This window comes from Lutra lutra, chromosome 5 (genome assembly GCF_902655055.1).
Source record: "Lutra lutra chromosome 5, mLutLut1.2, whole genome shotgun sequence".
NCBI classification, from domain to species: domain Eukaryota; kingdom Metazoa; phylum Chordata; class Mammalia; order Carnivora; family Mustelidae; genus Lutra; species Lutra lutra.
In genome coordinates this window covers 118,682,784-118,705,374 of record NC_062282.1, presented here as the reverse complement: position 1 = coordinate 118,705,374, position 22,591 = coordinate 118,682,784, and the positions used below count along the sequence as shown (strand labels likewise).

Sequence of the window (22,591 nt, the reverse complement as noted above, 5' to 3'; positions counted from 1 at the left end):
GGGAAGCAGGCTCCCTGCTAAGCAGAGAGCCCAATGTGGGGCTTGATCCCAGTACCCTGGGATCGTGACCCGAGTTGAAGGCAGAGGCTTTAACCTACTGAGCCACTCAAGTGCCCTAATAAATGTACTCTTAATACCCTTTATCCCTTTCACTAGTCCCCCCAACCACCTTCCCCCTGGCAACCACAGTTTATGCTCTGTATTTAAGAATCTTTTTTCATCTCTTTTTTCTTTGTTTTGTTATTGAAATTCCACATATGGGTGAAGTTATATAGTATTTGTTTTTGTCCGTCTGAGTTATTTCACTTAGCATTGTATCCCCTAAGTCCATCCATTTTTGCAAATGGCAAAAATCTCATTCTTTTTCATGGCTGAATAATATTCCATTGTATGTATACATCACATCTTCTTTATCCATTCAACTATCTATGCACACTTGGGTTGCTTCCATATCTTGTCTATTGTAAACAATACTGTAGTAAACATAGGGGTGCATATATCTTTTTGAATTAATGGTTTTGTATTCTTTGGGTAAATACCAAGTAGTGGAATTACTGGATCATATGGTAATTTTATTTTTATTTTGTTGAGAAACCTCTATACTGTTTTCCATAGTTGCCGTACCAGTTGCATTCCCATGAACAGTGCATCAGGATTTCTTTTTCTCCATATCCTCACCACAGATATTTATAATTGTCATACCTTTGTGATGAGTTCACCCTTTGTCACTATAAAATGTCTTTCTCTGTCTCTTCCAACAGTTTTTGATGTAAAATCCATTTGTCTCATGTTAATATTGTAAACTGGGCTCCCTTTTTGTTACTATTGGCATGTAATACCTTTTTCCTTCCTTTCAGTTTCAACCTGTGTTTTTTGGGTATGAAATGAGTCTCTTATATACGGTTTATAGTTGTGTCATATTTAAAAAAAATTCATTCTACTAATAGTTGTCTATTATTTTTTCAATTTTTTATTTAACTTCTAGTTAATATACAGTGCAGTGTTGGAGTAGAATTCTTTTATTATTTATTATTATTATGGAGTAGAATTCAGTTATTCATCACTTATATACAACACCCAGTTGTATAAGTGCTCATCATATCAAGTGTCCTTCTTTTTTTTTTTTTTTTTTTAAAGATTTTATTTATTTATTTGACAGAGAGAGATCACAAGTAGACAGAGAGGCAGGCAGAGAGAGAGAGAGGGAAGCAGGCTCCCCGCCGAGCAGAGAGCCCGATGCGGGACTCGATCCCAGGACCCTGAGATCATGACCCGAGCCGAAGGCAGCGGCTTAACCCACTGAGCCACCCAGGCGCCCCTCAAGTGTCCTTCTTAATACCCATCACACATCTAGCCCTTCCCCCCACCTCCCTCTCTTACCTGTTTGTTTTCTATTTCTAAGACTCTCTTATAGTTTGTCTCCTCTCTTCCCCCCACCATATGTTCATCTGTTTTGTTTCTTAAATTCCACATATGAGTGAAATCATATGGTATTTGTCTTTCTCTGACTTATTTCATTTAGCATAACACATTCTAGTTCTATCCATGTTGTGAATGGCAAGATCTCACTCTTTTTGATGGTTGAATAATATTCCATCATATATATACCATACTTTTATCCATTCACCAGTTGATGGACATTTGGGCTCTTTACATAGTTTGGCTATTGTTGATAATGCTGAATAGCTGTCTTTTAATTGATGAGTTTAACTCTTAACTTTTATAGTCATTATTTGTTATAAAGGACTTATTTCTGCCATTGTGCTATTTTTCTATGTGTCATGTCTTTTTTTGTTCCTCAAATTCCTCAAGTGCTGCCTTCTTTTGTGTTTGATTGATTTTTTCTAGTATACCATTTTGAGTCCCTCTTCATTAAAAATTTTTTTGAGTATAGTTGACACACAGTGTTAAATTGGTTCAAGTATATTTATTTCTTTTTATGTATGGTTTTAGTTATTTTTTTAGTGGCTACTATGGGAATTACAGTTAACATCATAAATTTATAAAAGTTTTATTTGAATTGATACCAGCTAGCTTCAGTTGCATGTATTAACTCTATTCCTTTCTAGCTTTATCCTCTCCTTTATGTTGTTATTGTCACAAATTACATCTTTATGCATTGTGTACCCATTAACATAGATTTATAATTATTATTTAGTGCATGTCTTTTAAATGATATAGGAAATAAAAAGAGTTGTATATAAAAAAAGCAATAATATTAGGTTTTATATTATCCAGATAGTTACCTTTATCAGTGATCTTTATTTCTTTGTATGGCTTTAACTTGCTGTCTGTTATCCTTTAATTTCAGCCTAAAGTACTTCCATTAGCATTACTTACAGAGAACATCTACTACTAGTGAATTCCTTTAGCTTTTGTTTATCTGGGAATGTTGTAATCTCTTTTTCATTTTTGAAGCATTGTTTTGCTGAATACAGAATTCCTGGTTGACATTTTTTTCCCCCTTTCAATTCTTTAAATATATATCCTCTTGTCATTTGGCCTTCATCTTTTCTGATAAGAAAAAGCCCATTAATTTTTCTTGAGAATGCCTTGTATATGATGAATTGCTTATCTCTTGTTGCTTTCGAGATTCTTTGTCCTTCCACAAGTTGATAATAATGTGGTGTGGATTTCTTTGTCTCCTTAGAGTTTGTTGAGATTCTTGGATGTGTATAGTCATATCTTTTATCAAACTTAGGAAGCTTTTGGACAATATTTCTTCAAAAATTTTTTTTCTGCTCCTTTTCCTTTCTCTTCTCCTGGGACTCCCATAATGTATATATTGATATGTTGATGGTGTCCCATAGGTCTCTTAGGCCCTGTTCATTTTGCTTTGTTTTTATTTTTCTCCCCAGACTAGGCAATTGTAATTGCTCTGTTTTAAGATGTGATGATTCTTTTTTTTTTGCTTGCTTATATTTGCTGTTGAGTGCCTCTCATGAAATTTTTGTTTTAACTTTTGTACTTTTTAGCTCCATAATTTCTACTTTGATCTTTTTAATAATTTCTCTTTGTTAATATTCCTTATTTGTTCATACATACTTTTCCTAATTTACTTTGGTTCATTGTCCATGGCTTTCTTCAGCTCATTAAGCATATTTAAAGTAGTAAATTCAAGTATTTGCATACTAAGTTCAGTGTTGGGCTTTTTTAGGATGATTTCTGTTAATTTCTTTTTTTTCTATGAATGAGTAGTATTTTTCCATTTGTGTGCTTTATAATTTTCTTGTTGATATTTGGACATTTTGAATATTGTAGTGTAATTCTTGAAATAAAATTCTTCCTTATATGCCAAGGATTGCTATTGTTACTTGATGAAGGCTGCAGTCGTTCGTTCATTTGTTTATTGATTTTCCACATTGTTTTTGCAGACTGTATTTCTTGTCATGTGTGGTCACTGAAATCTGTATTCTGTTACCTCGTGGTCAGCCACTGACCTGACAGATATTTCCTTAAATACCTTGATACAGTGAGGGGAAAAAAATTTGAAAGGTTATTATGTCTCTGTGACTTCCTTCAGTGATGCAAACAAAGCAATCTGATGGGTTGACTCAATGGCCAGGGCTCTGTGTTGGCCCTACAGTGAACTGCCATGTAGATCAAAACACAGACTTTTAGTTTTTAGAGAAGAAGGTCTTTAGTGTCTGCCCTGATGCCAGAAAGCTGCATCAGGAATTTAGGCTGTTGTCCCCATGGTTACTTTTGGCAGGGCTTATGTATTGTAGCTGCTATGTGTAATGCTGAAATTTACTAAAACTTAGTCTTTTCTTCATCAAGTACTCCCCTGGATGCTACAAGTGTTCAACTAGACTCCAGAGTTCTGAAATAGTTGTTTCTAACAAATTTTTGTTTTTGTTTTTACCAGCTTGTAGTTGTTTTGGTGGAGGGACTGATTCTAGAGCTTCGTACTCAGTCATCGTCCATGATACCACTCCCTGCTGTGTTCATTTTTAAAAGTGTTCCTGTTTGGACAAAAAGTTTTATGGTCACCCATTGGTAAGTAAATGACAAGAGCAAGAAAAAGAGATGAAAAGAAGTTCTTATAGAAAGTATAAGCCATGAAGCTCATCAGTAAATATTTATTGACTGCTCAAAGAGGATAAACTGTCAGATGAATGCTCCAGGTTTTTCTTAGTTTTAGTTCTATATAGTTTTTGCCTATTAGGAAGTTTTTATACAAGTCTAGCACAGTTTTTATACAAGTCTAGTACAGTGAATGCCTTTGTTAGGATTGACCAATCACATTGATTTTTATCATGAGTTTGGATACCGAGTATTATAACATGTAAATTAAGAGGTGGAATCTTTGGAACAGCTGTATCTCTTGTTCCTGACATGGGTGCCATATTGTCTGTCTTTTTACTTGATCCTCTTCTCAAATCTGTAGGTGGGTTATGAGCAATTGCTTTATGGCTGTGTGCAGTCTATAGGCTATATGTTATATAGGCCTGCTATAGACAGTGCTCTTTAATTGGGCAGAAAAGTTGCCACACTGGCTTCCCTCCCATTTCAGAAAGCTGAATACATGTTACTGCAGCATTTTGTCAATGCCAGCTCAAGGAGCAAGATCCTGGGATTGAAAATCAAACTAGGGTCTCCAAATGGTGAGAAAGACCACTGCATTTTGATTATTGAGTTTGAACATATTTATAATCTTATGGAGGTGCTTTTTTGAACATGGATTAATATGTATTTACTCATTCTGGAAATTTAATAGACTTCACCTGATTTTTAGAGTCCCCATTAAAGTTTTGGTAACTACTTGGAAAAGAATAATAGAGTACCTTTGGAAAAAATGCTTCCCATGAGAGATCTTACATTGTCTGGCTGGCTGACTGTTTCTCTATCATGCATATATTCAGAATGCTACAAGTGATAAAAAATTTAATGCTTTTAAAATAGTGAATAAAAATGGAAAAGTGAAAATGACTTGTTTACCTTTTTTTGTTTTGTATTTTAACATGCATAAATTAATGTTAGTGAACTTAAGTAAAATAATTTCCTATTTCTCTAAGTAGCCACATTTTGTGGTTGAATTTAAACTGTAGAAAGGGAGTTGATGGAACTATTATTAGAGTATCAGCTGTATCTTATGAAAGGACTGCATATAGTATCTTGATAGTATTAAAACTTCTTTAAAATATTTTTAATTAGGGGCGCCTGGGTGGCTCAGTGGGTTAAAGCCTCTGCCTTCGGCTCAGGTCATGATCTTGGGGTCCTTGGATTGAGCCCCGCATCGGGCTCTCTGCTCAGCGGGGAGCCTGCTTCCTCCTCTTTCTCTCTGTCTACTTGAGATCTCTGCCTGTCAAATAAATAAAATCTTTAAAAAAATATATTTTTAATTATAATTAAAATGTCTAAGTTTTAGTCATCTACAAAACAAAATAGTTTTAATCTTTTCCATAGTTTTCCATGTGATTTCAGTGTTGTGTATATTAGTATTGGTACTTGAGTTTAATATTACTTTTGCTAGCATTAAAATTGTTAACATCGTAGCTTTGTAATGCATATTTGAATATTTTAATTATGTTTCTATAAACAGCTTTGCTAATGTTATATTTTCAGTGAATATGATGGGCCTTCTGTTAGTGCTGGCATTTAAACAATCTTGCTTTCTATTTTCTTGTTACATATACAATGCAAAATATTCCCACCTGAAATTTCCCCAAAATTTCACTTGGGAAATAGAACAAATTTGAAGGATATTTTCTGTATGTTGCTCAAATCAAGCTTTGCTTTGAATCAAGCCAAATGATGAAAACATAGTCCAACCTTCTTTCTAGCAAAATGCAATTACCTCTAAGGCCTATAGTAAAAAGACCAACTAATTGAGAACACTTGTCTTTGTTTTCAGTTAGCAAAAATTCTTAATAAGAATGTCCATTTTCTAAATTCAAAAAGGTGGGTTTTTTTTTTAATGAATTAAAAGTTGGGAGCCCTAAAAATTAAAGCATATGCAGGTTACTCTCTTTCTCAAGGGGACATATACTACTGCTGTGCTCGTGTGAAGTAATAATGAGACACCATAAGCAAACAGTAGATGATTCATGTCAGATGGTTCTTCAATAATGTTAGGGGGGAAAAAGCAGCTGATGTATGGGATATTGAAGGCAGATTAAGTTGTTAATGTATATTAGTATATTCTTAATTTCCTTTTAATTGAAAAAGACATATTGACTTTAATTAGAACCATTTCACAGGAACTGTCAATTAGCACATGTCAAACTAGTTAATTCAGAACAGAATTCTTTTAATTAGGGTCTGCTTTCCTTTAACTATGGGGCCAATGAAATCAGCCTTTCCTTATCTAGATTTTAAATGTCTCTAAGACATATAATACAAATGTAGACTCTTATCTATTATTAGAAGCCCATATGGATAACATTAAAATGATGATGCTGGCATTGTTCATGCAGCACAAATCAGAGTCCCTTTATGACTGTTAGAAAAAAAATGACTTTGAACAAAGACTATTTTAAATACCAGATTTATCCTACTTTAAAGAGACTACAAAATTTATGACATGCATGTTCACATTTAAAGTATTATTTAATATGTCTGCTCAAATAAATGGGCCTATTCAAACGTTTTGTGTGTTCTATCAGCCAAAGACACATAAAACATTGTCAAGCCATACAGCAACATTTTTTCCTTAAATGAACTGTAATCAAAAAGGGAAAACAGACTGAATGATTTTTTTTTGCACAACATAAAAATAGCATTGTTAACTTTCATTGCATCCAAAGATTTAATATGAATAGTTGATATGGTGACTAAACCACTAGTGGTGAGCTAATATGATCTTAGTAATCAGGCAGTGTAAAATCTGAAACTTGGCTGTTTCTTAATGTGCTGTTATGGAATTGGAACATCTTAGTTACATTTGGCATGATGATGAGCATGTACAATGAGCTTGGTGGAGCCAGGCTGTATGGTGTTAACCTACAAAATAGGTATACTCAATATTAGAAGATTTTTTTTAAAAAGATTCATTTATTTTAGAGAGAGAGAGTGCAGTGTGGGGCAGGGGCAGAGGGAGAGAATCTTCAAGCAGATTCCTTGCTGAGTATAGAGCCCAACACAGGGCTTGATCTCACCACCCATGAGATTGTGACTTGAGCCAAAACCAAGAGTTGATGCTTAACCGACTGAGCCACCTAAGCTCCCCAAAAGAAGATTTTAAGTGGTGTATAAAGGAAAATTAATGTGAAATCCAGCTTACTTTATCATGTGAGATTTAACCACTATTTTTCTGAGAGTAAGCAAGGACTACAGGAATTAATAAAGCAGAGTATTTAATAAGCTAATGTTTGGATTCCAAAGAGAATTATTTAGTATGTACACTCATATTTGTTCATTTGTGGTAGGTGCATTTAACTTAATGATAACCATATCTAAAGTGTGCTATAGTTTAACTATCAGTAGGTGCATTTGTGGCAGTGAATTAAATGGAGAACTGTAGTAATCTGCTTTTGGTTAACAGGCCAGACAACAAGAGCAGTAAACCAAAAGGTGAAAAAAATGCAGCCAAAAAACCCCTTTTCTTCCAGAGTTGATGTCTTTCTTCTGAACCGTTCTTAGAGGTACCTCAGCTCTCTGCTGTGTGTTTGAGTGACACAGCTTACATTTAGCAATTCCATATTTTGTTTCAGTCTGTAGCTTTTAACTTTTTTTGGTGCCATATAGTCACTTGAGTCTGTGATTAAAGATAGTCCTCTTACCAGAAAAATGGGCATAGGCATCCATGCACTCAATGTTCAGGGTGGGAAATTAAAAAAAAAAAGATTTTATTTGTTAATTTGACAGAGAAACGGTGGCAGAGGAAACACAAGCAGGGGGAGTGGGAGAGGGAGAAGCAGGTGACCCACTGAGCTGGGAGCCCCATGCAGGTCTCAATCCTAGGACCCTGGGATCATGACCCGAATCGAAGGCAGATGCCTAATGACCGAGCCACCCAGGTGCCCCTGGGGTGGGAAATCTTAATAAAAAATAAATTGGTACAGTCTGTGAAGGATGAAACCTCAGTTGTAATTGACTACTTGTAGTGTCACAGGCACTGTGCTTGGTCTGGGAATGTAACAATGAATAAGATGAGCTACCTTAACATCTGAGTAACTGTGACGAGTTATTTAAGCATTTTCAGAAATTACTATGTGGTTCTTTTTTTTTTTTTTTTAAGCTTTTTTACTTTCTGAACCGGTTAAAAATTGACCTATATTTACAAATCTTACACAAGTTTTAAATGTGACAAGATTGACAATTTTATATAAAAATTGTCTGGAAAATATAGTTATTAAAACAATAGATGAGACTAATTTTATAAGTTTAATTCAACAGATTTTATTAATTATTTCCATCTTAATTATAATTCTATCTTGGTTAATAATCTTAGGTGATATTGAATAATACTACAATATTGGTCCATATTTTTCTGTTTATTCACTTAAATTATATAATTTATTATTATTTATGAAGAAGACATAAGGCATACTGATAAAATTTTTATGAGATGGTCTTATTTAAACTTTAAACTGTACAAATAATCTTGGGTGTGCTGGTAATTAATTTCTTGATTATCCATTCTGTGCCAGAGTTTAAATTTGAACACACTTTTGAGAATTATCAACACATCCAGAATCTGTTATTTCACTAGATACTCTTAATTCTTTGTATCTTCAGAGGGGTAATTTTTGGGGTATGTGAGCATGCACACATTTAATCTTATTTAAGGGTCTACTGTAGTGCTGCTGAATATATATGTATAAAGTATACTTACTTGGTGTGCTTTAGTCCCACTCTGCTCCTTGATTGTCTATAGCAGTTTAAATTGCTTTGTCTATTTCAGCATATGTGAAGTTGACCTTCGGTGCATTCATCAGTGACAAAAATTTTGACTTTGGAAATTTACAGGAGACATGAACCTTAACTTGGTTTAATGATTTAAATGGTATAGATGGTGTAGATTTCATATATTGGTAAAAATAGGCAAAAATTATTCAGAGCATATGTTTGTGAATCAAAAAAATAACAATTTAACTCTGACTTTGTTAGCAGCTTTTTAACAGATTATTTAAATTATTAGGAGCTATTATTTCAAATAGTTTTATGCAAATAGGAAAATTATAGAAATCGCTGGAATGCTTTATGTAAAGGAAAGTAGTTTACAGATTAAAATTTTTAATTGTTGGATTTTGGGGCACCTGGGTGGCTCAGTGGGTTAAAGCCTCTGCTTTCGGCTCAGGTCATGATCTCAGGGTCCTGGGATCGAGCCCCACATTGGGCTCTCTGCTCAGCAGGGAGCCTGCTTCCCCCTCTCTCTCTGCCTGCCTCTCTGCCTACTTGTGAGCTCTGTCTGACTAATAAATAAATAAAATATTTAAAAAAAATTTTTAATTGTTGGATTTTAAGAGTTAAATGGAAATTTTCTTAATTATTTTATCTACTTATAGATCCTTAATCAATATGGCATTGACTAAATGCACCACCCTGTATGTGGTATTTCTTTCTCCATATATATGTAACTATTCCCACCTCTGGCATACACACATCTTTTCTATCTAATGATCATAGTTGTCTAACATATTAATTATATATTATATTATAATTTAGTAAATTTAATTTTTTATATCTTGAGTGAAAGCATATTCATGTATCTTTTGCAAAGTGACAGGAAAATATTTACATATGTATATATATATATAGAGAGAGAGAGAGAGGAGAGTCACCTATTCTCCATTTGGTTCAGTACCGCCAAATATTTATTAAACACCTCTTATTTTCAGAAACAGTTAATATTAGGCATTATCTTGTTGAATGTTAGTTAAAATGTTTATTTGCCTTTCTCTTGACTATGTAGAATGTGGTAAAAACTAGTAATTTTCAGTAAACTAGCAGTTACCTCTTTCAAAATTATTTAGTGTTTTATAGCTAAAATATTTTCAAGACTTATGCAGGATGAACAATCCCACCATTACAGTTACTTCTTTTCTTTCACTGATATCATTAGGGGTTCTGGCATATGGAAAAGCTGGGTTCAAATTCCAGTATCAGCATTTAGTACCTTCGTAAACTTAGATAAATAGCCTAACTTCTGAGGTTCAGTTACCTCCTCTAAAAAACAGGGATAATAATACGTACTTTGTAAGGTTGTGTGGATTAAATGGAGTCTATAAGGGGTTTAGTGTCTTGTTTTTTACATACTCAATAAATACTGGTTCCTATCTCTTTCTCAGTTTTGTTGTACTTATTGCCTCTACTGAGAAATGCAGTGTTTTATTGTACTAATTGCCTCTACTAAAAGAAATTTGTTAAATAAATTTACCCCTAGATGGAAAAACAAATTGTTAACATGAATGCTCTATTATTTTGATAGTTAATAGGTATTAACAGGGGAAGGGTTATCTCTGTCCTTGGTGCTTCTAGTGAAGCCAACTGATGATGACAGTCATTTAGTTAGGACAAGGAGTCCTTTCTTCACCATTTATGTGAAATATTTTATGACTATCAATGAAATCCCTTTTAACAAAAGCAATTTGTTTATAATAGCTCAATATAGAATATTCAGATATTCTTTTTTTTTCTTCAGTAAGCTGTGTGCCCAATGTGGGACTTGAAGTCATGACCCCAAAATCAAGAGTTGCATGCTGTACTGACTGAGCCAGCTCGGCACTCCCAAATATTCCTGAATAGCAATATTAGCTTCTAAAAATGTAAAAAAAATAAATAAAATAGCCCATAATTATACCAGCTAGAGGAAATCACTGTAAATATTTTGGTGCACTTTCTGTGTATGTGCTGAGAATTTTATTAGGTCATTACATTTTATTCATAATTATGATTTAAATGGCTGCACAGTATTCATTTTTTAAACTAAGTTCTTTTTGACGTTTGCATTTTTTCCTGCCCCAGTAAGTAAATTTAAGATGTACATCAATCTCTCTCTATATATATCTATATCTATATGAACTTTATATGCATTTCTTATTTTTTCTTTAGGACAATTCTTAGGAGTAGGATTATTGGTCAAAGAAAATTAACACTAGTATTTGATATATATTAACCCAAGTTGCTTTCTAGAGAAGTGTCAATTTTACTCCCACTACCCCCAAATATGACTTTCTGACAAAAGAGTGAATTGCTTTTTGAATATACAGTTTGGCTAGATGTTATGTCAGTTGATTAATGTATGGTTTTTGGTTAATTGATTATTGCCTAATTGATTCAGTTTGGCACTAATTTAGGAAGAGGCCAGATAACATTTTAATGACCCATGTGATCTCACCAGAAATTTACTGAAGATAGCATTTAATTTAAAAGTAATATTTAAAGTAACATTTGGTGTAAGTGGTAGCTGGTATGCCAATTTGACTTAGTCATATTTTGATTTTTATGTGTTATGAAGTCTCTTTGGGGCTAATTTCTATAGCAATTTTTAGAGGAAATGAGATTTTTCTATGTGCAATTAAAGTATTTGCATTATTGGAGATATATAGAGAGAAACTTAAGGATAAAAATCAGCTCATTTTGTTTTGTAGTAAAATCAGAAATAGGAAAAATATGCTAACATGATAATATCTAATGAGGGAAATGTTCCATGCAGATGTCTGTTTTTCTATTAATCCCTAAAATGACTCTGTGCTTTTATTTATATGGGTAATATCAGACACAAGCATGTTACTAAGACTATATAGCCACTTACAAAAAAAGATAAGCACAATATGAGTTTAAAATTTTACTAAATTCTGCCTTAAAGGTGATTTAAATCTTAGATAATGTAAGATTTGAGATTTCAACAAAGATATAGTGTCTGTGTATGCTACTTCTGAGAGTTACTTAGGTATTTTTCTCTTGTTTAGCTGCATTTACCACAGCTTGTTGAACATAGGGAAGTGAGAACTGGGTCCTGTATGATGGATCTTCTATGGGACACAGAGAAATATAATTTTACTTAGTTATTTTTTAAGCCTCTATCTAGGCATCCTGCAACCAATATTATTATTTTTTTGGATAGTATACAGATAAAGTCATAAGCTCTCAAGCTAACAAAAAGGGCATGTGGAAGGAAAGAGAAAATACAGTTTTTGTTTTCACTGTTGTCAGTAGGAATTTTCATGTTTTCTTTGTACATTGGGCACCTTTTTGTGTTCATTGTACTACACTGATAGCATTGTTGCATTTCATTAACACCAGCTTAGTGAAAATGAAAGAAAGAATATTTTGCTGTTCTTACTATTGTTCTAGATTTCTGTTCTGTAAATACTTAACCTTTTATAGTTATGAGTTATTTCAGAATAGAAATGCTTTTAGGACATGTATTTTGTTTTAAGCTAGATTAGGCTGCTAAATAAAGTAAATTTGGACCTTTCCTGTCACAGTTGGTAAATATGTTGTGGTAATACAGACAAATACAGTTGTTATATTCTGCACTTTTCATTTTCTCTATTGAACACATGTCAGTGAAGGCACAGCTTTTGTAAGGACTGGGGAGAGACATATACAGAAATGATCACCCCTTTGTAATAGCATTCAGTATTGGAACTCACAAAAGCAAGTAATAAAGTCACACTGCTAGCTACACATACTTTATACTTACTCTGTCAGATTTGCTAATATTTTAGACTTGAATGTGCAATGAGAGAGAAAGGGAATGTGGGTTTGGGGATTTAGATGACATAGGGAAAGATGTAGAGGAGAATAATGCTCTAGGTATTTGATTTTTAATTTGTAGAATTAACTTTTTTTTTTTCCTCTTAAGCCTTGAACTTATGGTTTTAATTGAAGTTAATTTAAGCATAGTTACCAAAATAGTGAAATAAATCATTTATGACTTGATATCTTGTTTGTTATTGAATATATTGATTAGCTGTAAGTAGGACATCATGTAGTTTATAAATCTTAATGCTTTGTCATTTGTGAATATATCTGATATTAAAAAAAATAAACCCATTCTCCCTGCTTGGGTTTTTCTTTGCTTTGGAGGATTAATGGGCAAAACATGATCTTCATTATGAATTTCTCCTAAAATTTTGATTTACAGTTTACTTTCTCAAGACTCAGTTTGAATTATAGGGATCATGTTCTAGCTGTAACCTCTTATGAGAGGTTTCCAAATGAGTAAGTTGACCTTCTGGGATAAGAAATTTTGGGAGGTATTTGAAATTAATAGATGCTATTATGTTGCCTGTTGCCAATGTATTAGAGTTTATTCTTTAAAAAGTCCAGTTGAATGCCAGTGTCATTTGGTGAGGTGTGGGAATATACAATCATTTATAAGCTTGATGATACTGTTTTGTCAGTTTTCTCTTCTCTTTTCTTCTTTCTTTTCTCTTCTTCCTTCTCCCCCTCATCTTCCTCCCCACTCCCTCCTCCCTGTCCTCCTCCTCCCCCTCCTTCTCCTTTATGTATTTTTATTATAGTTTTATTTATTTTAATACAATTTTAATGAATAAAATTATTCAATTAATAAAATTTAATAAAATTAAAAATTAATAAAATTTTAAAATAAAATTATTTATATTATAAATTTATAATATAAATAAAATTATTTATTTTATTATAGTTTATTATATGAAGAATATGAAGAATAAGCTGTATTATTATAGTTTACTCCTCAAAAAGTTCAGTTGAATGCCAGTGTCATTTAGTGAGGTGTGGGAATATACAGTTATTTATAAGCCTGATGGTACTCTTTTGTCAGTTTTCTCTTCTCTTCTCTTTTCTTTCTTTTCTCCTCCTCTTCCTTCCTCTCCCCCCCCTTCCTCCTTCTTCTTCTTCCTCTTCAACATTAATAGGCACCAAGATCAACTTAAAAAAAGGTAATGTCAGGCTTAGGATTTTAGCAAATATACTTTAGTGAATATGTCATGAGTTTTTTAATGGAGTGTAAGGATAAAAGTCAAAGATGTTGGGGTGCCTGGGTGGCTCAGTGGGTTAAAGCCTCTGCCTTCGGCTCAGGTCATGATCCCAGGGTCCTGGGATCGAGCCCCACATCGGGCTCTCTGCTCAGCGCGGAGCCTGCTTCCCTCTCTCTCTCTGCCTGCTTCTCTGCCTGCTTGTGATCTCTGTCTGTCAAATAAATAAATAAAATCTTAAAAAAAAAAAAGTCAAAGATGTTGATTGTTTTTTGTAAAACACGGTGCCTATAGTTAACAATATGATAGTTGAACTTTAAAATATGTTAAGAGGATAGATCTCATGTTAAGTGTTCTTAAGACAGAAGAAAAACAAAGACACAAGAGAAATAGTATTTCTAGGAAAGTTTTGGAGATAATACATATGTTTATAGTAACTTGACAGTGGTGATGGTAAGGGTGCATGTATATGTCCAAACCCATCACAATGCATACATTAAATATGTGCAATTTTAATATATCAATTATACCTCAATAAAGATAAGCAATGCATGTTGATTGTATTTTAAAGATATATTCTGGAGAAGGTAGAGAAGAAAATTAAACAGATGAAGTCATAAAGCATTCTGTTCTTGATGTAAGAGTTTGTGAAAGCGAATGGCTTTATGATTCTGTTTCAGTCTATTGCCTTCATGATGGGTGTGATACTGCTGATAATGATGTTGGTGTTCTTCTTGACATTTAAAGGAATATCAAATATATTCTTAATAGTTTCTCATTAGAGAGCATTTATTCTGCTGAGGCTGATTCATAGGAAGAAAAACTCAGAGTGTAATCTACAAGTGAAAAACACTATGACAGAGGAAGCAAAAGAGGAGGAGGGAAAAGAGAGTAGACACTGAGAGTAAACTTTAGAGAAAGGAAGATGAGGGAGAATAGATGGGATTAAAAAAAAAGGTTTTTTTCCTTTCTGTTTAGGCCTCAACCAGCTGCAGCCTGGCTTCCTTTTGCATCCATCCTGCCAATCATCCTCAAGCTACTAAAAATCTCTAATTCTGGTGCTAATCCAGTTCCTCCAGCCTTTAACCTTTTCTAGCCACAGGTATTCCAGGTTCATATGGCTACCAGAACTATTACTGTTCTTTGTGTTCCTCATTCCATTGTCATTATTTGAAACCTTTCTTGAATATTCAAATATTCCCACTTAGTTAACTAAACAGATTCACTTCCATGATAATTCATTGTTATGCCAGTCATTGTTTATGCCAGGCACATTCTAGGCTCTAGATGTGTAACAGTTAATGAGATGAAGTCTCAGTTCTTATCAAGCTTACATTAAAACAGGTAAGTATATATTTGATTTGCTGTGGGGAGAACAAAAAAGCAAGTAAAGGGGATAGAGAGTAATGGACTCTACTACTTCAGAAAGCATTGTTAAAGAAGTTTTCTCTCTGGAGGTGATATTTAAACAGAAGTCTGAATGATGTGAGGGAACAAGCTATATGAGTTTTACAGCAATATGCACCTGGCAGCAGGATAAGACAAGTGCATAGTCGTAGGTTTGAGGTCTTCAAAGGTCAGCAAGGAGTGCAGTGGATGAATGGGGAGGGGTAGGAAATGGGGTTAAGAGTTAGGCAGAGACAAATAATGAAAAGGCTGATAGGCCAAAGAAAAGTTTGTGGATTTTATTTTAAGAGTGATGGCAAGTCATCACTTGTCTGAATTGCTAGGATTAATTGCAACAGGGTAGATCTCAGTATTAATCATGTTTAATCAGACAATGTGTGCTTAAATTTCTAAGAATATATTGAAGGGATAATTAAAAGCCGTGTCTTTTATTTTAAAATGCATACTTTCTAATTATTTTCTGGAAATTAAGGGACTATGTGTGTGGTCATTTTAGAAAAATTAGAAATGCAATTTTTAAAAAAGATTTTATATATTTGACAGAGAGAGATCACAAATAGGCAGAGAGGCAAGCAGAGAAAGAGGGGGAAGCAGGCTCCTTGCTGAGCAGAGAGCCCAATACAGGGCTTGATCCCAGGACCCTGAGACCATGACCTGAGCCAAGGCAGAGGCTTAACCCACTGAGCCACACAGGTGCCCCAGAAATGCAATTTTAAAAAACCCAAACACTCACACACTGTGACAACCTCTCTGCTTCCACCTTGTTAATGTCTCAGATACACACATTCCCTAATGTTAAAAATGGATTCTGGTGGTACTATTATTGTATTTATTTAAATAGGTCCAGAGTGAGTAAGTTTTGCTCATTTTGTTTAGTGTTACCAATCATTTACACTTGCCCTAAGATAATTTATTACTTGCAAAATGAATTTGGGAAAGTCAATAAATGTGTTTGATAATTCAGTCAATCTAGTGAAATTGTTAACAGAGGTCATCTGAACAGTTTAGTTCTCTAGTCTTTCAAGTAATTTGAAGTTTTATACTCTGATAGTCTGTCTTTAGGGCATATTACCAAATACAGTATTTGGCACAATTTATCCAAAGAAAGAAAATAAAACGTTTCCCCTGTCCCTTGATAACCTCCCTGCTTACAACAGATGGTAGAAGTACATCTGTCTACAATGTCAGATGTTCAAGGGATATACTTTCTGTTATTTTTTTGAAACTCAAGTTTCTATTTTGAACTTCTGTTCTTCCTAGGTGACTGAAATTTTAATCTTAACTCAAGGTCTCTTACTTTTTCCATTTTTCTTACCTCTGTTAATTTTTGAATGGGAGTGGTGGGCCAAACTAGACATCTTCATCTTTTCACAGTGGTGGCAATTGTAGAAATGCTCACCCTTTCATTTTATTTCTGAAGTTATGGGTCATCATCATAGGTTGCTGCTCTTTCCTCATTCTCATCCACAAGGTATTAGCTGGTAAAGCAACTCTTCTTAGAATTCCCATGCTATTGATAACATTGTAATCTTTCTGTGGTCCCCAAACTCCACTAAGATATGGAGAATTCTGTGAGACTGCCCCTTGTCTAAGCTTTGCTGGGCTGGAGTGGGGCCCGTGAAATTCTGAGGATAATACCTTGTTTGCCTGTTACAATATCCCTTTCAGTTCTGTGGGATCTTCCTACCTTCCTGAATCTGTACCTAGGAAGCAGGCCACAGATTGCCTCTGTTCTCTTATAAGAACAGTTGTCTAAAGCCATCATTCCTTTGACTCCTCTTTTCCCCCTTCAGGGAATCTTCATCAAGTTTAGAGAGTGAGGAAGTCTTGTTTTTCTTTGTTTTGTTTTTAGAGTGCTCTGAATTTTTTTTTCTGTGCCAAATACTGCAAAAACATAGGCTGACTTTGACCCAGAGGAGTGCATATTACTTGGGAAGTATTTAAAAAATTGGGAAAATTCACATAAAAATCTGAATTTCCAGATTTTTGGGTGTGGGGTAGAAAGAATTATCTGGCAACACTGGATCCACATTTCTATATGCTAAAAATCAGTTGGAGCTATATAGTGGCTCCTTAACAGGGTTTGCTCATTCCAATCCCCACATTCCCTTTTTTGTTTGGGAAGCATATGTTCTGAGTCCTTCCTATTTTTCTCAAGGCCCAGGATTTTGAAATTCATAGGTTAGGAAAAAGACTCCTTATTTCTCCTTTCCGCTGCCACTGCTTTTCCTGAGGCAAGGTGAGCCTAGCCACTGCTTGAGTGGAGGAAAAAATTAGCTAGTATTTAAAAACTGTTAAACCCCACTACAAGGTATTATCAGAATTTTATTTTACTTATTGAAAAATGTCAAGTTGATTTTTAAAAATGAGCTTTATTGAGGTATAAATTATATAAAGTTCACCAATTTTAAAGATGTAATCCAAACTGTTTTCCAAAGTGATTGTATCATTTTACATTCCCACTAGTGATGTATGAAAGTTCACCTGCTCTACAGTCTTTTTATTATTTAATGTTATCAGTGTTTTAATTTTAGCCACATGTAGTGGGTATGTGGTATCTAGTTATGTCTCATTGTGGTTTTAATTTGCATTTTCCTAATGATTAAGGTTGTTGAGCTTCTTTTCATGTGCTTATATTCCATTTGTAGTATTTTTTTGAGAAGTGTCTGTTAAAATCTTTGGTCTATTTTAGAGAATTGAGTTCTTAACCTTATTTTTGAATTATAAGACTCTTAACTATTATGGATTAAAATCCTTTATCAGATTAATCTTTTGCAAATATTTTCTCCCATTTTCTTAACAGTCTTTTGAAACGTAAAATTTACTTCTTTAATTTTTACTTCTGTTAAAAGCCAGTTTGCTGATTTTCTTTTTTTATAGTTCATGTCTTTTGTGTCCTATCACAAGAATTTGATTGAGGGTCACAAAGATTTTCTCATATATTTTCTACAAGAAATTTTATAATTTTTGCTCTTATATTTATGTCTGCAATCCATTTTGGGTTAATTTTTATATAAAGTGTGAGGTGTAAGGGTAGAGTTTCATTTTTTTACACCTGAATATGTAGTTGTTCCAGCACTTCGTTAAAGAGACCACTCTTTCCTCATTGTGTTAATTTGTTGAAAATTGGCGAATCACAGATATATATTAATTTATATTCCGTACTATTGATCTATATGTCTTTCTTTTAGTATCAGACCATCTTTGTTATGATAGCTCAAATGTAAGTCTTGAAATAAGATAGTCTAAGTCCTCTGACTTTGTGGGCCTTCTTTTCCCCTTTTTTCAAGATTCTTTTTGTATTTTCATATAAATTGCAATCAAAAAAATTTTTAAAAAGTAATTTCCAACAACAACAACAAAGAAAAAAACCAAAGTAATCTCCATCCCCCCAACCCACAACCCCAAGATCGAGTCTCACGTTCTACTGACTGAGTCAGCCAGGTGTCTCTTTCATATAAAATTTTAAAATAAGCATGCCAATTATAAAAAGTCTTACCTAGGGTTTGAGTAGAATTGTATCAAATCTATAGATTAGTTTGGGGAGAATTGGATCGTCTCCATGAACATGGTATATCTCTTCAGATGTGCAGATCTTTAATCTTGATCAGCAGTGTTTTATAGTTTTCATTGTACAGATCTTGCACCCATTTTTTAATACTTATTCCCAATTACTTCCAGTTTTTTGGTTGCTATTTTTTAAGAGATTTTATTTATTTGAGAGAGAGAGAGAGAGAGAGAGTCAGCGAGAAAGAGGGAGTGCATACGCCCATATTGGGGGGGAGGGGCAGAGAGAGGTGGAGAAGCAGACTCCCCTCTGAGCAGGGACTACCCTCCCCCCAACTCAGGACTGTGGGCTTATGACCTGAGCCCAAGGCCAACGCTTAACCTTAACCGACTGAGCCACCCAAGCACCTGTTTTGCTGCTATTGTTAAATGGTACTGCTTTTTGAATTTCAGTTTCCAGTTGTTTGAGGTATGTAGAAATAAAGTTGATTTTGCATATTGACTTTGAATCCCAGTCTTTTTTTCATATGTATGACTTTAGTAGTAGGTTTTCTTTTTTTCTGGTTTTTTTTTTTTGGTTTGTTTGTTTGTTTTTTGTTTGTTTTTTGGTTGTGTTATCAGGTTGAGGAAGTTCCTTTTTATTTCTGGTTTCCTGAGAATTTATTGTAAATGGGTGTTGTATTTTGTCAATTTTCTTTTTCATCTTTTGAGATGACCACATGTATATTGTCAGTTTAGTGAGTTACGTTGATTTTTCAAAAGTTAAATTTTACATTTCTGAAACAGATGCTTTTTCCATATTTTTTGAGATTCTCTTATTTCATCTCTGTGTGTTTTTTTTTCAGTTAATATGATTGATGAATTACATTGACTGATTTTGAATTTAAACCAACCTTTTGTGGGATAAATTCCATTTGATCATTATGTATTATCCTTTTTTATATTGTGGGATTCACTTTGCTAAAATTCTGTCAGGGAGTTTTGCGTTTCTTATTCATGATGAATACTGGTTTTTGGTTTTCTTGCAATATCGTTGCTTGGATTCTTAGAATGAGTTGGGAAGTATTTCCTTTGCTTTCATTTTCTGTAAGAGTTTGTGGAGAGTTAATAACATTTCTACCTTAAATGTTTGATAGAACTCCTCATTGAGGCCATATGGACCCAGGATATTCTTTGTGGCAAGTTTTTTTTTTTAGAAAAATAATTTTTTTTTTTTAAGATTGTATTTATTTATTTGAGAGAGAATGAGTGAGAGAGAGCATGAGAAAGGAGAAGGTCAGAGTGAGAAGCAAACTCCCCAGGGAGCTGGGAGCCCAATGCAGGACTCGATCCTGGAAGTCCAGGATCATGACCTGAGCCCAAGGCTGTCACTCAACCAACTGAGCCACCCAGGCACCCCACTTTGTGGCAAGTTTTTAAAAGATGTAGGAGTACTAAGTTTTGATATTTTGTATCTCCCATGGAATCTGTCCATTTCATTTGAGTTCTCAAACTTACTGGCATAGAGTAATCTATGATTTTTTTCTTAGTATTGTTTTAATGTCTGTAATATCTATGGTGATTTACCCTTTTCTATTTCTGTTTTTGGTAATTTGTATCTTCTCTTTTTTCCTTGACTAGTCTAGCTAGTTTATCATGTTTATCAATCTTTTGAAGACCCAGCTTTTTATTTTATTGGGTTTTCTTTATTGTTAGAACTTCTTCTATTTTACAGCTTTCTACTCTTTATTGTTTTCTTCCTTCTGCTTTTTTTTATTTAATTTGTTTTTTATTTAATTTGCTCTTTACTTTTCTTTCTCTTAAAGTGGAAGGTGTTCCAAATATTTTATTGTATTTGATTTATAGTTTTAATTCTGTTGCAGGTAGAGAACTTAACTTTGCATATTAATTCTTTTAAATTCATTGAAACCTTTTTTATGGTCCAGTTTATGGGACGTTTTGGTGAGTATTTCATATGTACTTCAAAAGAATGTATTTTGCTATTGTTAGTTGTAGTATTGTTGGTTCTATGTTAGTCAAGTTCGCTGATAGTTTTGATAGCCTTAGTGATTTTCTGTGTATTCTATCCAGTTACTCTGAGAGGGGCATTGAAATCTCTAGCTATAATTGCAAAGTTGTCTAATTTTTTCAAGTTTATTAATTTTGCTTCATGTTTTTAAATGCTCAGTTATTAGGTGCATACACCTTTAATATTGTTCTGTGTTCTTGCAGTAATCCTTTATCATCATGAAATGTTTATTTTTATCCTTGGTTATAAGCCTTGATCTGAAGTCTGCCGTATCTGATATCAATACAGATTTGTCAGCTTTCTTTTGAATAGTGTTTATATGGTATATCTATTCCACTTTTTACTTTTGAACTCATGTGTCTTTATATTTCAAGTAGATTTTTAATATTTTTCCTTCCTTAATTCAAACCCAGTCTGGCAACCTCTAATTTAATTATTGATATAGTTGTAAATATATCATCTATTTTTTTCTATTTGTCTCATCCTCTCTTTTGTTGATTTATTAGTTACCTACCTTTTTGGTTTATAGTTCTAGTGATTACTGTGAGTTTAAAATATATTTCTTTAAGTTATCAGAGTTCACCTGTAAATAATATTATACCATTTCACATTTATGGTTAGAACTTCACAACAATGCTATTGTCATATATTTAACTTACTAGTATTTTATATATCCTATAATACATGTAATTGCTTTGACTTAATCATTTCGAAGGAGATTAAAAAATATGAAAAAGTGTCAACTATTTTTACTTACGTATTTACGTTTCTGATACTTCCCATTCCTTTTTGTAAAATTACATTTTCCTCTGGTATCATTTCTTTAGGATGAAGGGCTTACTTTAGCATTTCTTATACTGCCAGTTTTCTAGCATTGATTATTTACCTGTCTATCAAGGATCTTTATTTTGTTCTTATTTTTTTGAAGATATTTCTTCTGGGTACAGAATTTATTTTTGGGTTTGTTTTTATTTTCAGTATTTTGAAGTTGGCAATCCATTGTCTTGTGGTTTGTCTTGTTTTCGATGAGAAGTTCTTCATCATTCTTATCTTTATTCTTCTGCACAAAATGTCTTTTCTCTCTCTTTCTCTGGCTGCTTTTCAGACTTCCTCTTTATTTCCTCTTTATTTCTTGTTTCTGACATCTTGTTTATGTTGTGGTTTATAATGATCACTTGTGGGGTTTTTTTTGTTTGTTTGTTTATTTGTTTGTTTTTTAGGTTTATTCTGCTCAGGATTTCTTGAGTTTTATCTGTGGATTTATATTTTTCACCAAATTTAGAAAATTTGTGATGATTATTTAAAAAATATTTTTCTCTTTCATTTTTCCTCTGGGATTAAATTACACGTATATTAGTCTGCATATTTTCCTATAGGTAACTGAATCTCCATTCATTTTCTTGAGGTCTTTTTCTGTTTGTGCTTCACTTAGGATAGTTTTGCTGTCTTCAATTTTCCTGGAGTTTTTTTTGTTGTTTTGTTTTTGTTTTTGTTTTTTTGGTGATATTTATTCAGTGATCTGTCACTGATCTATCCCACCCAGCATACTTTTCATTTCAGACTTTATAACTTTCATTTCTAGCATTTGAGTTTTTTAAAAAAATCTTATATCTTTCTTCTATATGTTCATGTTTTCCACTACATTCTTGAACATAACGAATATATGATAGTTGTTTTAATCTACCTTTCTCCATCACTGTTATTCTGTTGATTTTTTTTTTCCTCTAGGTTTCTATGGATTGCTTTTTATCTGGTTATGGGCCATATTTTCCTACTTCTTTAATCTTATTGATCAGATGCTAGACATAATGTATCT

General features: G+C 33.4%; 1 long non-coding RNA gene across 1 annotated transcript in view; it reads left to right on the top strand.

Annotated features, from left to right (window-relative positions):
* Positions 1-22,591, top strand: part of LOC125100870 (uncharacterized) — a 75,479-nt gene that overhangs the window by 7,739 nt on the left and 45,149 nt on the right. Inside the window, exon 2 of the long non-coding RNA XR_007127683.1 lies at positions 3,869-3,999. This is a non-coding gene — a long non-coding RNA (uncharacterized LOC125100870). The remainder of the gene's footprint in view (positions 1-3,868; positions 4,000-22,591) is intronic.